The 14,068-nt window shown below is 50.2% G+C and overlaps 25 non-coding genes across 25 annotated transcripts; all 25 read right to left on the bottom strand.

The window, feature by feature from the left end:
* Positions 1–631: 631 nt before the first annotated feature.
* Trnas-cga lies at positions 632–713 on the bottom strand. The gene has a single exon. It is a non-coding gene; the product is annotated as a tRNA-Ser (tRNA).
* Positions 714–851: 138 nt separating this feature from the next.
* Positions 852–924, bottom strand: Trnak-uuu. The gene has a single exon. It is a non-coding gene; the product is annotated as a tRNA-Lys (tRNA).
* Positions 925–1,452: 528 nt separating this feature from the next.
* On the bottom strand, positions 1,453–1,525 carry Trnaf-gaa. Its single transcript has one exon. It is a non-coding gene; the product is annotated as a tRNA-Phe (tRNA).
* A 558-nt stretch (positions 1,526–2,083) lies between these two features.
* Positions 2,084–2,165, bottom strand: Trnas-uga. The gene has a single exon. It is a non-coding gene; the product is annotated as a tRNA-Ser (tRNA).
* Positions 2,166–2,856: 691 nt separating this feature from the next.
* On the bottom strand, positions 2,857–2,938 carry Trnas-cga. Its single transcript has one exon. It is a non-coding gene; the product is annotated as a tRNA-Ser (tRNA).
* A 138-nt stretch (positions 2,939–3,076) lies between these two features.
* On the bottom strand, positions 3,077–3,149 carry Trnak-uuu. The gene has a single exon. It is a non-coding gene; the product is annotated as a tRNA-Lys (tRNA).
* Positions 3,150–3,677: 528 nt separating this feature from the next.
* Positions 3,678–3,750, bottom strand: Trnaf-gaa. Its single transcript has one exon. It is a non-coding gene; the product is annotated as a tRNA-Phe (tRNA).
* Positions 3,751–4,308: 558 nt separating this feature from the next.
* Positions 4,309–4,390, bottom strand: Trnas-uga. The gene has a single exon. It is a non-coding gene; the product is annotated as a tRNA-Ser (tRNA).
* A 691-nt stretch (positions 4,391–5,081) lies between these two features.
* On the bottom strand, positions 5,082–5,163 carry Trnas-cga. The gene has a single exon. It is a non-coding gene; the product is annotated as a tRNA-Ser (tRNA).
* Positions 5,164–5,301: 138 nt separating this feature from the next.
* On the bottom strand, positions 5,302–5,374 carry Trnak-uuu. Its single transcript has one exon. It is a non-coding gene; the product is annotated as a tRNA-Lys (tRNA).
* Positions 5,375–5,902: 528 nt separating this feature from the next.
* On the bottom strand, positions 5,903–5,975 carry Trnal-gag. The gene has a single exon. It is a non-coding gene; the product is annotated as a tRNA-Leu (tRNA).
* A 558-nt stretch (positions 5,976–6,533) lies between these two features.
* Trnas-uga lies at positions 6,534–6,615 on the bottom strand. The gene has a single exon. It is a non-coding gene; the product is annotated as a tRNA-Ser (tRNA).
* A 691-nt stretch (positions 6,616–7,306) lies between these two features.
* Trnas-cga lies at positions 7,307–7,388 on the bottom strand. The gene has a single exon. It is a non-coding gene; the product is annotated as a tRNA-Ser (tRNA).
* A 138-nt stretch (positions 7,389–7,526) lies between these two features.
* Positions 7,527–7,599, bottom strand: Trnak-uuu. Its single transcript has one exon. It is a non-coding gene; the product is annotated as a tRNA-Lys (tRNA).
* A 528-nt stretch (positions 7,600–8,127) lies between these two features.
* On the bottom strand, positions 8,128–8,200 carry Trnaf-gaa. Its single transcript has one exon. It is a non-coding gene; the product is annotated as a tRNA-Phe (tRNA).
* Positions 8,201–8,758: 558 nt separating this feature from the next.
* Positions 8,759–8,840, bottom strand: Trnas-uga. Its single transcript has one exon. It is a non-coding gene; the product is annotated as a tRNA-Ser (tRNA).
* Positions 8,841–9,531: 691 nt separating this feature from the next.
* Positions 9,532–9,613, bottom strand: Trnas-cga. The gene has a single exon. It is a non-coding gene; the product is annotated as a tRNA-Ser (tRNA).
* A 138-nt stretch (positions 9,614–9,751) lies between these two features.
* Positions 9,752–9,824, bottom strand: Trnak-uuu. The gene has a single exon. It is a non-coding gene; the product is annotated as a tRNA-Lys (tRNA).
* A 528-nt stretch (positions 9,825–10,352) lies between these two features.
* Positions 10,353–10,425, bottom strand: Trnaf-gaa. The gene has a single exon. It is a non-coding gene; the product is annotated as a tRNA-Phe (tRNA).
* A 558-nt stretch (positions 10,426–10,983) lies between these two features.
* On the bottom strand, positions 10,984–11,065 carry Trnas-uga. Its single transcript has one exon. It is a non-coding gene; the product is annotated as a tRNA-Ser (tRNA).
* A 691-nt stretch (positions 11,066–11,756) lies between these two features.
* On the bottom strand, positions 11,757–11,838 carry Trnas-cga. Its single transcript has one exon. It is a non-coding gene; the product is annotated as a tRNA-Ser (tRNA).
* Positions 11,839–11,976: 138 nt separating this feature from the next.
* On the bottom strand, positions 11,977–12,049 carry Trnak-uuu. The gene has a single exon. It is a non-coding gene; the product is annotated as a tRNA-Lys (tRNA).
* A 528-nt stretch (positions 12,050–12,577) lies between these two features.
* Trnaf-gaa lies at positions 12,578–12,650 on the bottom strand. The gene has a single exon. It is a non-coding gene; the product is annotated as a tRNA-Phe (tRNA).
* Positions 12,651–13,208: 558 nt separating this feature from the next.
* Trnas-uga lies at positions 13,209–13,290 on the bottom strand. The gene has a single exon. It is a non-coding gene; the product is annotated as a tRNA-Ser (tRNA).
* A 691-nt stretch (positions 13,291–13,981) lies between these two features.
* Trnas-cga lies at positions 13,982–14,063 on the bottom strand. The gene has a single exon. It is a non-coding gene; the product is annotated as a tRNA-Ser (tRNA).
* Positions 14,064–14,068: the final 5 nt, after the last annotated feature.

Below are 14,068 nucleotides of genomic sequence, written 5' to 3' on the forward strand. Positions count from 1 at the left end.
GAAAACGGCGTGGCCTCACTCTTTTCCGTAGGGTTTCCATTAGCCGTTACGAAAGTGTATTAATTTTCGCCCAGACAGGGACTTGAACCCAGGACCCTTTGTTTGAAAGCCTAACGCTCTACCGACTCAGCTATGCGGGCCCACGCACGAGCATTATCGTACAGCTGCGTGGTGTGCGAGTGATTCGCATGTTGTAATTACTGGCTTATGGCTCCAATGGCGACTTCACCGACTTCCCACTGACGCACCGCTGACGCTAGTTTTCTGTCGTCTTAAAACGATGGGCATACCTCCAAGCAACTGCGAGATCTTATGAAAAGAAACGCTGCACCACTGCCTTAGCCGCGCTCGAATGATTGAATTGCGATTCTTAAAAAGAAATGAATGTTCGCTCTGTCCAACACTTTCGAGCACATCTGTGTACTCACGATCTCAGCGACGGCTTTCTGCAGTCCCAGCATCAGCGCGAGGTGAACCGATGGCCACAGTAAGCAGCGGTCGTCGCGAAACTCAGTATTCTTAAACGGAAACTTTCGTCTTGTTGAGAATGGCGTCACTGGTTTGCACCCGCATTCGCCCACGCATGTCACAGGTGTGCGAAAATTTTTGCTCCTCTTTACGCAAAATCGCACGCAGCCGGTAGGATTCGAACCTACGCTCCCAGAGGGAATCTGATTTCGAGTCAGACGCCTTAACCACTCGGCCACGACTGCCGGTAGCGCGGTGTTGTCCCGACACATGCAACTGCTACTGTTTAAAGCACTGTGGTGTCAGAAACAGGCGTAGCTGCATTATTTTCCGTAGCGTTTCCACCGCTACCAGACGAATCGCTACCAAAGTATTAAAATTTCCGCCCGGACAGGGACTTGAACCCTGGACCCTTAGGTTAAAAGCCTAATGCTCTACCGACTGAGCTATCCGGGCTCACGCGACGCTGTGAAACCTCCCACGATGCACAACTCACGTCCTTTACTGCTGTGCAATCGCTGCATGGGGCCGTTACTAATAAAACGTCGCCTAAATGCTGTCTGCAAACTTATCGCGATAAGCTCGTAACACACTACCGAAGACTGCTGACACACGATGCAACAACAAATTGCAGGAGTCGTTACGTCTCATACGTTGGAGCAGCGAATTTACATGTTTTGTCGACACTCACTGGGCAATTGGAAAATTCGCAAGCATTTCGAATGCAATGTTTCCCACGTTTTCGCTCATTTCACGGTTCCGTTGAAGACGTTCTTCACCACCTGACACAGAAAAAGGAACGCAGTCGGTAGGACTTTTTTGATTCTTTTGCTTCTAAGGGAGTCAGTTGTCTAGTGAGTTCCTCTTATGGCATGCACTAGACAACCAGAACACCTACAGGAGAGAGTCATTGTTGTTGTCAGCGGTAGTTGCATTATCACCAACGCAGAGCAATTCCATTGGCGTCGCATCAAAACGAGTACCTGCCGAAACCCGGGATCGAACCAGGGACCTTTAGATCTTCAGTCTAACGCTCTCCCAACTGAGCTATTTCGGCTGACGTTGAACGGTGCTGTTTGCATGTGTTCGTCAAACTCTGCCTCGTTGCCAATTTCACAGTCACCTTCGTCTGATAAGACACAGGGACGCTGAAAGGCGAGCAGCCGATGCAGTGAAGTCCCACACACATTTCTTCTGCTTCCATCATCGTAACAAGCAAACATGTCGACTCGATTCGTGTAATATTCACTTCGCTGACTTCACGTGACGCCGCGCTGACGCTAGAAAACCCGTGCTATATCGATGCCAGGGGCAACTCATGTGCAGAGAACGACACAAGAAGGAGTGAGCCTCTCCACCGTATGAGAGGCAGTTTCTAGCAGATACACACGGTAAAACATTCGACTTGCGTTAGCTCATAAATTGCTACACGTCATCGTCTGCAAGCTAAAATGGACTGTGAGACGAGGAGATGAGCTGCGGCTTCTGGACGCGACTGTAACGCTGCGCCCTGGATCAAATAGTACTGCACATTGCTGGTGACCCACGTGTTTAGTAGTGACGCAACTGCTAGGATGCAGCTGAAACGTCCATCTTTTGAGAGCGAGAAAATTTTCGCAGTCGGCAGGACTCGAACCTACGCTCCCAGAGGGAATCTGATTTCAAGTCAGACGCCTTAACCACTCGGCCACGACTGCCGGTGGCAGAAGCGACTCCCGACAAGTGAAACCGCCACCTTTACAAGCAATCTGATGGCAGAAAACGGCGTGGCCTCACTCTTTTCCGTAGGGTTTCCATTAGCCGTTACGAAAGTGTATTAATTTTCGCCCAGACAGGGACTTGAACCCAGGACCCTTTGTTTGAAAGCCTAACGCTCTACCGACTCAGCTATGCGGGCCCACGCACGAGCATTATCGTACAGCTGCGTGGTGTGCGAGTGATTCGCATGTTGTAATTACTGGCTTATGGCTCCAATGGCGACTTCACCGACTTCCCACTGACGCACCGCTGACGCTAGTTTTCTGTCGTCTTAAAACGATGGGCATACCTCCAAGCAACTGCGAGATCTTATGAAAAGAAACGCTGCACCACTGCCTTAGCCGCGCTCGAATGATTGAATTGCGATTCTTAAAAAGAAATGAATGTTCGCTCTGTCCAACACTTTCGAGCACATCTGTGTACTCACGATCTCAGCGACGGCTTTCTGCAGTCCCAGCATCAGCGCGAGGTGAACCGATGGCCACAGTAAGCAGCGGTCGTCGCGAAACTCAGTATTCTTAAACGGAAACTTTCGTCTTGTTGAGAATGGCGTCACTGGTTTGCACCCGCATTCGCCCACGCATGTCACAGGTGTGCGAAAATTTTTGCTCCTCTTTACGCAAAATCGCACGCAGCCGGTAGGATTCGAACCTACGCTCCCAGAGGGAATCTGATTTCGAGTCAGACGCCTTAACCACTCGGCCACGACTGCCGGTAGCGCGGTGTTGTCCCGACACATGCAACTGCTACTGTTTAAAGCACTGTGGTGTCAGAAACAGGCGTAGCTGCATTATTTTCCGTAGCGTTTCCACCGCTACCAGACGAATCGCTACCAAAGTATTAAAATTTCCGCCCGGACAGGGACTTGAACCCTGGACCCTTAGGTTAAAAGCCTAATGCTCTACCGACTGAGCTATCCGGGCTCACGCGACGCTGTGAAACCTCCCACGATGCACAACTCACGTCCTTTACTGCTGTGCAATCGCTGCATGGGGCCGTTACTAATAAAACGTCGCCTAAATGCTGTCTGCAAACTTATCGCGATAAGCTCGTAACACACTACCGAAGACTGCTGACACACGATGCAACAACAAATTGCAGGAGTCGTTACGTCTCATACGTTGGAGCAGCGAATTTACATGTTTTGTCGACACTCACTGGGCAATTGGAAAATTCGCAAGCATTTCGAATGCAATGTTTCCCACGTTTTCGCTCATTTCACGGTTCCGTTGAAGACGTTCTTCACCACCTGACACAGAAAAAGGAACGCAGTCGGTAGGACTTTTTTGATTCTTTTGCTTCTAAGGGAGTCAGTTGTCTAGTGAGTTCCTCTTATGGCATGCACTAGACAACCAGAACACCTACAGGAGAGAGTCATTGTTGTTGTCAGCGGTAGTTGCATTATCACCAACGCAGAGCAATTCCATTGGCGTCGCATCAAAACGAGTACCTGCCGAAACCCGGGATCGAACCAGGGACCTTTAGATCTTCAGTCTAACGCTCTCCCAACTGAGCTATTTCGGCTGACGTTGAACGGTGCTGTTTGCATGTGTTCGTCAAACTCTGCCTCGTTGCCAATTTCACAGTCACCTTCGTCTGATAAGACACAGGGACGCTGAAAGGCGAGCAGCCGATGCAGTGAAGTCCCACACACATTTCTTCTGCTTCCATCATCGTAACAAGCAAACATGTCGACTCGATTCGTGTAATATTCACTTCGCTGACTTCACGTGACGCCGCGCTGACGCTAGAAAACCCGTGCTATATCGATGCCAGGGGCAACTCATGTGCAGAGAACGACACAAGAAGGAGTGAGCCTCTCCACCGTATGAGAGGCAGTTTCTAGCAGATACACACGGTAAAACATTCGACTTGCGTTAGCTCATAAATTGCTACACGTCATCGTCTGCAAGCTAAAATGGACTGTGAGACGAGGAGATGAGCTGCGGCTTCTGGACGCGACTGTAACGCTGCGCCCTGGATCAAATAGTACTGCACATTGCTGGTGACCCACGTGTTTAGTAGTGACGCAACTGCTAGGATGCAGCTGAAACGTCCATCTTTTGAGAGCGAGAAAATTTTCGCAGTCGGCAGGACTCGAACCTACGCTCCCAGAGGGAATCTGATTTCAAGTCAGACGCCTTAACCACTCGGCCACGACTGCCGTTGGCAGAAGCGACTCCCGACAAGTGAAACCGCCACCTTTACAAGCAATCTGATGGCAGAAAACGGCGTGGCCTCACTCTTTTCCGTAGGGTTTCCATTAGCCGTTACGAAAGTGTATTAATTTTCGCCCAGACAGGGACTTGAACCCAGGACCCTTTGTTTGAAAGCCTAACGCTCTACCGACTCAGCTATGCGGGCCCACGCACGAGCATTATCGTACAGCTGCGTGGTGTGCGAGTGATTCGCATGTTGTAATTACTGGCTTATGGCTCCAATGGCGACTTCACCGACTTCCCACTGACGCACCGCTGACGCTAGTTTTCTGTCGTCTTAAAACGATGGGCATACCTCCAAGCAACTGCGAGATCTTATGAAAAGAAACGCTGCACCACTGCCTTAGCCGCGCTCGAATGATTGAATTGCGATTCTTAAAAAGAAATGAATGTTCGCTCTGTCCAACACTTTCGAGCACATCTGTGTACTCACGATCTCAGCGACGGCTTTCTGCAGTCCCAGCATCAGCGCGAGGTGAACCGATGGCCACAGCAAGCAGCGGTCGTCGCGAAACTCAGTATTCTTAAACGGAAACTTTCGTCTTGTTGAGAATGGCGTCACTGGTTTGCACCCGCATTCGCCCACGCATGTCACAGGTGTGCGAAAATTTTTGCTCCTCTTTACGCAAAATCGCACGCAGCCGGTAGGATTCGAACCTACGCTCCCAGAGGGAATCTGATTTCGAGTCAGACGCCTTAACCACTCGGCCACGACTGCCGGTAGCGCGGTGTTGTCCCGACACATGCAACTGCTACTGTTTAAAGCACTGTGGTGTCAGAAACAGGCGTAGCTGCATTATTTTCCGTAGCGTTTCCACCGCTACCAGACGAATCGCTACCAAAGTATTAAAATTTCCGCCCGGACAGGGACTTGAACCCTGGACCCTTAGGTTAAAAGCCTAATGCTCTACCGACTGAGCTATCCGGGCTCACGCGACGCTGTGAAACCTCCCACGATGCACAACTCACGTCCTTTACTGCTGTGCAATCGCTGCATGGGGCCGTTACTAATAAAACGTCGCCTAAATGCTGTCTGCAAACTTATCGCGATAAGCTCGTAACACACTACCGAAGACTGCTGACACACGATGCAACAACAAATTGCAGGAGTCGTTACGTCTCATACGTTGGAGCAGCGAATTTACATGTTTTGTCGACACTCACTGGGCAATTGGAAAATTCGCAAGCATTTCGAATGCAATGTTTCCCACGTTTTCGCTCATTTCACGGTTCCGTTGAAGACGTTCTTCACCACCTGACACAGAAAAAGGAACGCAGTCGGTAGGACTTTTTTGATTCTTTTGCTTCTAAGGGAGTCAGTTGTCTAGTGAGTTCCTCTTATGGCATGCACTAGACAACCAGAACACCTACAGGAGAGAGTCATTGTTGTTGTCAGCGGTAGTTGCATTATCACCAACGCAGAGCAATTCCATTGGCGTCGCATCAAAACGAGTACCTGCCGAAACCCGGGATCGAACCAGGGACCTTTAGATCCTCAGTCTAACGCTCTCCCAACTGAGCTATTTCGGCTGACGTTGAACGGTGCTGTTTGCATGTGTTCGTCAAACTCTGCCTCGTTGCCAATTTCACAGTCACCTTCGTCTGATAAGACACAGGGACGCTGAAAGGCGAGCAGCCGATGCAGTGAAGTCCCACACACATTTCTTCTGCTTCCATCATCGTAACAAGCAAACATGTCGACTCGATTCGTGTAATATTCACTTCGCTGACTTCACGTGACGCCGCGCTGACGCTAGAAAACCCGTGCTATATCGATGCCAGGGGCAACTCATGTGCAGAGAACGACACAAGAAGGAGTGAGCCTCTCCACCGTATGAGAGGCAGTTTCTAGCAGATACACACGGTAAAACATTCGACTTGCGTTAGCTCATAAATTGCTACACGTCATCGTCTGCAAGCTAAAATGGACTGTGAGACGAGGAGATGAGCTGCGGCTTCTGGACGCGACTGTAACGCTGCGCCCTGGATCAAATAGTACTGCACATTGCTGGTGACCCACGTGTTTAGTAGTGACGCAACTGCTAGGATGCAGCTGAAACGTCCATCTTTTGAGAGCGAGAAAATTTTCGCAGTCGGCAGGACTCGAACCTACGCTCCCAGAGGGAATCTGATTTCAAGTCAGACGCCTTAACCACTCGGCCACGACTGCCGTTGGCAGAAGCGACTCCCGACAAGTGAAACCGCCACCTTTACAAGCAATCTGATGGCAGAAAACGGCGTGGCCTCACTCTTTTCCGTAGGGTTTCCATTAGCCGTTACGAAAGTGTATTAATTTTCGCCCAGACAGGGACTTGAACCCAGGACCCTTTGTTTGAAAGCCTAACGCTCTACCGACTCAGCTATGCGGGCCCACGCACGAGCATTATCGTACAGCTGCGTGGTGTGCGAGTGATTCGCATGTTGTAATTACTGGCTTATGGCTCCAATGGCGACTTCACCGACTTCCCACTGACGCACCGCTGACGCTAGTTTTCTGTCGTCTTAAAACGATGGGCATACCTCCAAGCAACTGCGAGATCTTATGAAAAGAAACGCTGCACCACTGCCTTAGCCGCGCTCGAATGATTGAATTGCGATTCTTAAAAAGAAATGAATGTTCGCTCTGTCCAACACTTTCGAGCACATCTGTGTACTCACGATCTCAGCGACGGCTTTCTGCAGTCCCAGCATCAGCGCGAGGTGAACCGATGGCCACAGTAAGCAGCGGTCGTCGCGAAACTCAGTATTCTTAAACGGAAACTTTCGTCTTGTTGAGAATGGCGTCACTGGTTTGCACCCGCATTCGCCCACGCATGTCACAGGTGTGCGAAAATTTTTGCTCCTCTTTACGCAAAATCGCACGCAGCCGGTAGGATTCGAACCTACGCTCCCAGAGGGAATCTGATTTCGAGTCAGACGCCTTAACCACTCGGCCACGACTGCCGGTAGCGCGGTGTTGTCCCGACACATGCAACTGCTACTGTTTAAAGCACTGTGGTGTCAGAAACAGGCGTAGCTGCATTATTTTCCGTAGCGTTTCCACCGCTACCAGACGAATCGCTACCAAAGTATTAAAATTTCCGCCCGGACAGGGACTTGAACCCTGGACCCTTAGGTTAAAAGCCTAATGCTCTACCGACTGAGCTATCCGGGCTCACGCGACGCTGTGAAACCTCCCACGATGCACAACTCACGTCCTTTACTGCTGTGCAATCGCTGCATGGGGCCGTTACTAATAAAACGTCGCCTAAATGCTGTCTGCAAACTTATCGCGATAAGCTCGTAACACACTACCGAAGACTGCTGACACACGATGCAACAACAAATTGCAGGAGTCGTTACGTCTCATACGTTGGAGCAGCGAATTTACATGTTTTGTCGACACTCACTGGGCAATTGGAAAATTCGCAAGCATTTCGAATGCAATGTTTCCCACGTTTTCGCTCATTTCACGGTTCCGTTGAAGACGTTCTTCACCACCTGACACAGAAAAAGGAACGCAGTCGGTAGGACTTTTTTGATTCTTTTGCTTCTAAGGGAGTCAGTTGTCTAGTGAGTTCCTCTTATGGCATGCACTAGACAACCAGAACACCTACAGGAGAGAGTCATTGTTGTTGTCAGCGGTAGTTGCATTATCACCAACGCAGAGCAATTCCATTGGCGTCGCATCAAAACGAGTACCTGCCGAAACCCGGGATCGAACCAGGGACCTTTAGATCTTCAGTCTAACGCTCTCCCAACTGAGCTATTTCGGCTGACGTTGAACGGTGCTGTTTGCATGTGTTCGTCAAACTCTGCCTCGTTGCCAATTTCACAGTCACCTTCGTCTGATAAGACACAGGGACGCTGAAAGGCGAGCAGCCGATGCAGTGAAGTCCCACACACATTTCTTCTGCTTCCATCATCGTAACAAGCAAACATGTCGACTCGATTCGTGTAATATTCACTTCGCTGACTTCACGTGACGCCGCGCTGGCGCTAGAAAACCCGTGCTATATCGATGCCAGGGGCAACTCATGTGCAGAGAACGACACAAGAAGGAGTGAGCCTCTCCACCGTATGAGAGGCAGTTTCTAGCAGATACACACGGTAAAACATTCGACTTGCGTTAGCTCATAAATTGCTACACGTCATCGTCTGCAAGCTAAAATGGACTGTGAGACGAGGAGATGAGCTGCGGCTTCTGGACGCGACTGTAACGCTGCGCCCTGGATCAAATAGTACTGCACATTGCTGGTGACCCACGTGTTTAGTAGTGACGCAACTGCTAGGATGCAGCTGAAACGTCCATCTTTTGAGAGCGAGAAAATTTTCGCAGTCGGCAGGACTCGAACCTACGCTCCCAGAGGGAATCTGATTTCAAGTCAGACGCCTTAACCACTCGGCCACGACTGCCGTTGGCAGAAGCGACTCCCGACAAGTGAAACCGCCACCTTTACAAGCAATCTGATGGCAGAAAACGGCGTGGCCTCACTCTTTTCCGTAGGGTTTCCATTAGCCGTTACGAAAGTGTATTAATTTTCGCCCAGACAGGGACTTGAACCCAGGACCCTTTGTTTGAAAGCCTAACGCTCTACCGACTCAGCTATGCGGGCCCACGCACGAGCATTATCGTACAGCTGCGTGGTGTGCGAGTGATTCGCATGTTGTAATTACTGGCTTATGGCTCCAATGGCGACTTCACCGACTTCCCACTGACGCACCGCTGACGCTAGTTTTCTGTCGTCTTAAAACGATGGGCATACCTCCAAGCAACTGCGAGATCTTATGAAAAGAAACGCTGCACCACTGCCTTAGCCGCGCTCGAATGATTGAATTGCGATTCTTAAAAAGAAATGAATGTTCGCTCTGTCCAACACTTTCGAGCACATCTGTGTACTCACGATCTCAGCGACGGCTTTCTGCAGTCCCAGCATCAGCGCGAGGTGAACCGATGGCCACAGTAAGCAGCGGTCGTCGCGAAACTCAGTATTCTTAAACGGAAACTTTCGTCTTGTTGAGAATGGCGTCACTGGTTTGCACCCGCATTCGCCCACGCATGTCACAGGTGTGCGAAAATTTTTGCTCCTCTTTACGCAAAATCGCACGCAGCCGGTAGGATTCGAACCTACGCTCCCAGAGGGAATCTGATTTCGAGTCAGACGCCTTAACCACTCGGCCACGACTGCCGGTAGCGCGGTGTTGTCCCGACACATGCAACTGCTACTGTTTAAAGCACTGTGGTGTCAGAAACAGGCGTAGCTGCATTATTTTCCGTAGCGTTTCCACCGCTACCAGACGAATCGCTACCAAAGTATTAAAATTTCCGCCCGGACAGGGACTTGAACCCTGGACCCTTAGGTTAAAAGCCTAATGCTCTACCGACTGAGCTATCCGGGCTCACGCGACGCTGTGAAACCTCCCACGATGCACAACTCACGTCCTTTACTGCTGTGCAATCGCTGCATGGGGCCGTTACTAATAAAACGTCGCCTAAATGCTGTCTGCAAACTTATCGCGATAAGCTCGTAACACACTACCGAAGACTGCTGACACACGATGCAACAACAAATTGCAGGAGTCGTTACGTCTCATACGTTGGAGCAGCGAATTTACATGTTTTGTCGACACTCACTGGGCAATTGGAAAATTCGCAAGCATTTCGAATGCAATGTTTCCCACGTTTTCGCTCATTTCACGGTTCCGTTGAAGACGTTCTTCACCACCTGACACAGAAAAAGGAACGCAGTCGGTAGGACTTTTTTGATTCTTTTGCTTCTAAGGGAGTCAGTTGTCTAGTGAGTTCCTCTTATGGCATGCACTAGACAACCAGAACACCTACAGGAGAGAGTCATTGTTGTTGTCAGCGGTAGTTGCATTATCACCAACGCAGAGCAATTCCATTGGCGTCGCATCAAAACGAGTACCTGCCGAAACCCGGGATCGAACCAGGGACCTTTAGATCTTCAGTCTAACGCTCTCCCAACTGAGCTATTTCGGCTGACGTTGAACGGTGCTGTTTGCATGTGTTCGTCAAACTCTGCCTCGTTGCCAATTTCACAGTCACCTTCGTCTGATAAGACACAGGGACGCTGAAAGGCGAGCAGCCGATGCAGTGAAGTCCCACACACATTTCTTCTGCTTCCATCATCGTAACAAGCAAACATGTCGACTCGATTCGTGTAATATTCACTTCGCTGACTTCACGTGACGCCGCGCTGGCGCTAGAAAACCCGTGCTATATCGATGCCAGGGGCAACTCATGTGCAGAGAACGACACAAGAAGGAGTGAGCCTCTCCACCGTATGAGAGGCAGTTTCTAGCAGATACACACGGTAAAACATTCGACTTGCGTTAGCTCATAAATTGCTACACGTCATCGTCTGCAAGCTAAAATGGACTGTGAGACGAGGAGATGAGCTGCGGCTTCTGGACGCGACTGTAACGCTGCGCCCTGGATCAAATAGTACTGCACATTGCTGGTGACCCACGTGTTTAGTAGTGACGCAACTGCTAGGATGCAGCTGAAACGTCCATCTTTTGAGAGCGAGAAAATTTTCGCAGTCGGCAGGACTCGAACCTACGCTCCCAGAGGGAATCTGATTTCAAGTCAGACGCCTTAACCACTCGGCCACGACTGCCGTTGGCAGAAGCGACTCCCGACAAGTGAAACCGCCACCTTTACAAGCAATCTGATGGCAGAAAACGGCGTGGCCTCACTCTTTTCCGTAGGGTTTCCATTAGCCGTTACGAAAGTGTATTAATTTTCGCCCAGACAGGGACTTGAACCCAGGACCCTTTGTTTGAAAGCCTAACGCTCTACCGACTCAGCTATGCGGGCCCACGCACGAGCATTATCGTACAGCTGCGTGGTGTGCGAGTGATTCGCATGTTGTAATTACTGGCTTATGGCTCCAATGGCGACTTCACCGACTTCCCACTGACGCACCGCTGACGCTAGTTTTCTGTCGTCTTAAAACGATGGGCATACCTCCAAGCAACTGCGAGATCTTATGAAAAGAAACGCTGCACCACTGCCTTAGCCGCGCTCGAATGATTGAATTGCGATTCTTAAAAAGAAATGAATGTTCGCTCTGTCCAACACTTTCGAGCACATCTGTGTACTCACGATCTCAGCGACGGCTTTCTGCAGTCCCAGCATCAGCGCGAGGTGAACCGATGGCCACAGTAAGCAGCGGTCGTCGCGAAACTCAGTATTCTTAAACGGAAACTTTCGTCTTGTTGAGAATGGCGTCACTGGTTTGCACCCGCATTCGCCCACGCATGTCACAGGTGTGCGAAAATTTTTGCTCCTCTTTACGCAAAATCGCACGCAGCCGGTAGGATTCGAACCTACGCTCCCAGAGGGAATCTGATTTCGAGTCAGACGCCTTAACCACTCGGCCACGACTGCCGGTAGCGCGGTGTTGTCCCGACACATGCAACTGCTACTGTTTAAAGCACTGTGGTGTCAGAAACAGGCGTAGCTGCATTATTTTCCGTAGCGTTTCCACCGCTACCAGACGAATCGCTACCAAAGTATTAAAATTTCCGCCCGGACAGGGACTTGAACCCTGGACCCTTAGGTTAAAAGCCTAATGCTCTACCGACTGAGCTATCCGGGCTCACGCGACGCTGTGAAACCTCCCACGATGCACAACTCACGTCCTTTACTGCTGTGCAATCGCTGCATGGGGCCGTTACTAATAAAACGTCGCCTAAATGCTGTCTGCAAACTTATCGCGATAAGCTCGTAACACACTACCGAAGACTGCTGACACACGATGCAACAACAAATTGCAGGAGTCGTTACGTCTCATACGTTGGAGCAGCGAATTTACATGTTTTGTCGACACTCACTGGGCAATTGGAAAATTCGCAAGCATTTCGAATGCAATGTTTCCCACGTTTTCGCTCATTTCACGGTTCCGTTGAAGACGTTCTTCACCACCTGACACAGAAAAAGGAACGCAGTCGGTAGGACTTTTTTGATTCTTTTGCTTCTAAGGGAGTCAGTTGTCTAGTGAGTTCCTCTTATGGCATGCACTAGACAACCAGAACACCTACAGGAGAGAGTCATTGTTGTTGTCAGCGGTAGTTGCATTATCACCAACGCAGAGCAATTCCATTGGCGTCGCATCAAAACGAGTACCTGCCGAAACCCGGGATCGAACCAGGGACCTTTAGATCTTCAGTCTAACGCTCTCCCAACTGAGCTATTTCGGCTGACGTTGAACGGTGCTGTTTGCATGTGTTCGTCAAACTCTGCCTCGTTGCCAATTTCACAGTCACCTTCGTCTGATAAGACACAGGGACGCTGAAAGGCGAGCAGCCGATGCAGTGAAGTCCCACACACATTTCTTCTGCTTCCATCATCGTAACAAGCAAACATGTCGACTCGATTCGTGTAATATTCACTTCGCTGACTTCACGTGACGCCGCGCTGGCGCTAGAAAACCCGTGCTATATCGATGCCAGGGGCAACTCATGTGCAGAGAACGACACAAGAAGGAGTGAGCCTCTCCACCGTATGAGAGGCAGTTTCTAGCAGATACACACGGTAAAACATTCGACTTGCGTTAGCTCATAAATTGCTACACGTCATCGTCTGCAAGCTAAAATGGACTGTGAGACGAGGAGATGAGCTGCGGCTTCTGGACGCGACTGTAACGCTGCGCCCTGGATCAAATAGTACTGCACATTGCTGGTGACCCACGTGTTTAGTAGTGACGCAACTGCTAGGATGCAGCTGAAACGTCCATCTTTTGAGAGCGAGAAAATTTTCGCAGTCGGCAGGACTCGAACCTACGCTCCCAGAGGGAATCTGATTTCAAGTCAGACGCCTTAACCACTCGGCCACGACTGCCGTTGGCAGAAGCGACTCCCGACAAGTGAAACCGCCACCTTTACAAGCAATCTGATGGCAGAAAACGGCGTGGCCTCACTCTTTTCCGTAGGGTTTCCATTAGCCGTTACGAAAGTGTATTAATTTTCGCCCAGACAGGGACTTGAACCCAGGACCCTTTGTTTGAAAGCCTAACGCTCTACCGACTCAGCTATGCGGGCCCACGCACGAGCATTATCGTACAGCTGCGTGGTGTGCGAGTGATTCGCATGTTGTAATTACTGGCTTATGGCTCCAATGGCGACTTCACCGACTTCCCACTGACGCACCGCTGACGCTAGTTTTCTGTCGTCTTAAAACGATGGGCATACCTCCAAGCAACTGCGAGATCTTATGAAAAGAAACGCTGCACCACTGCCTTAGCCGCGCTCGAATGATTGAATTGCGATTCTTAAAAAGAAATGAATGTTCGCTCTGTCCAACACTTTCGAGCACATCTGTGTACTCACGATCTCAGCGACGGCTTTCTGCAGTCCCAGCATCAGCGCGAGGTGAACCGATGGCCACAGTAAGCAGCGGTCGTCGCGAAACTCAGTATTCTTAAACGGAAACTTTCGTCTTGTTGAGAATGGCGTCACTGGTTTGCACCCGCATTCGCCCACGCATGTCACAGGTGTGCGAAAATTTTTGCTCCTCTTTACGCAAAATCGCACGCAGCCGGTAGGATTCGAACCTACGCTCCCAGAGGGAATCTGATTTCGAGTCAGACGCCTTAACCACTCGGCCACGACTGCCGGTA

This window comes from Schistocerca americana, chromosome 3 (genome assembly GCF_021461395.2).
Source record: "Schistocerca americana isolate TAMUIC-IGC-003095 chromosome 3, iqSchAmer2.1, whole genome shotgun sequence".
Lineage (NCBI taxonomy): Eukaryota > Metazoa > Arthropoda > Insecta > Orthoptera > Acrididae > Schistocerca > Schistocerca americana.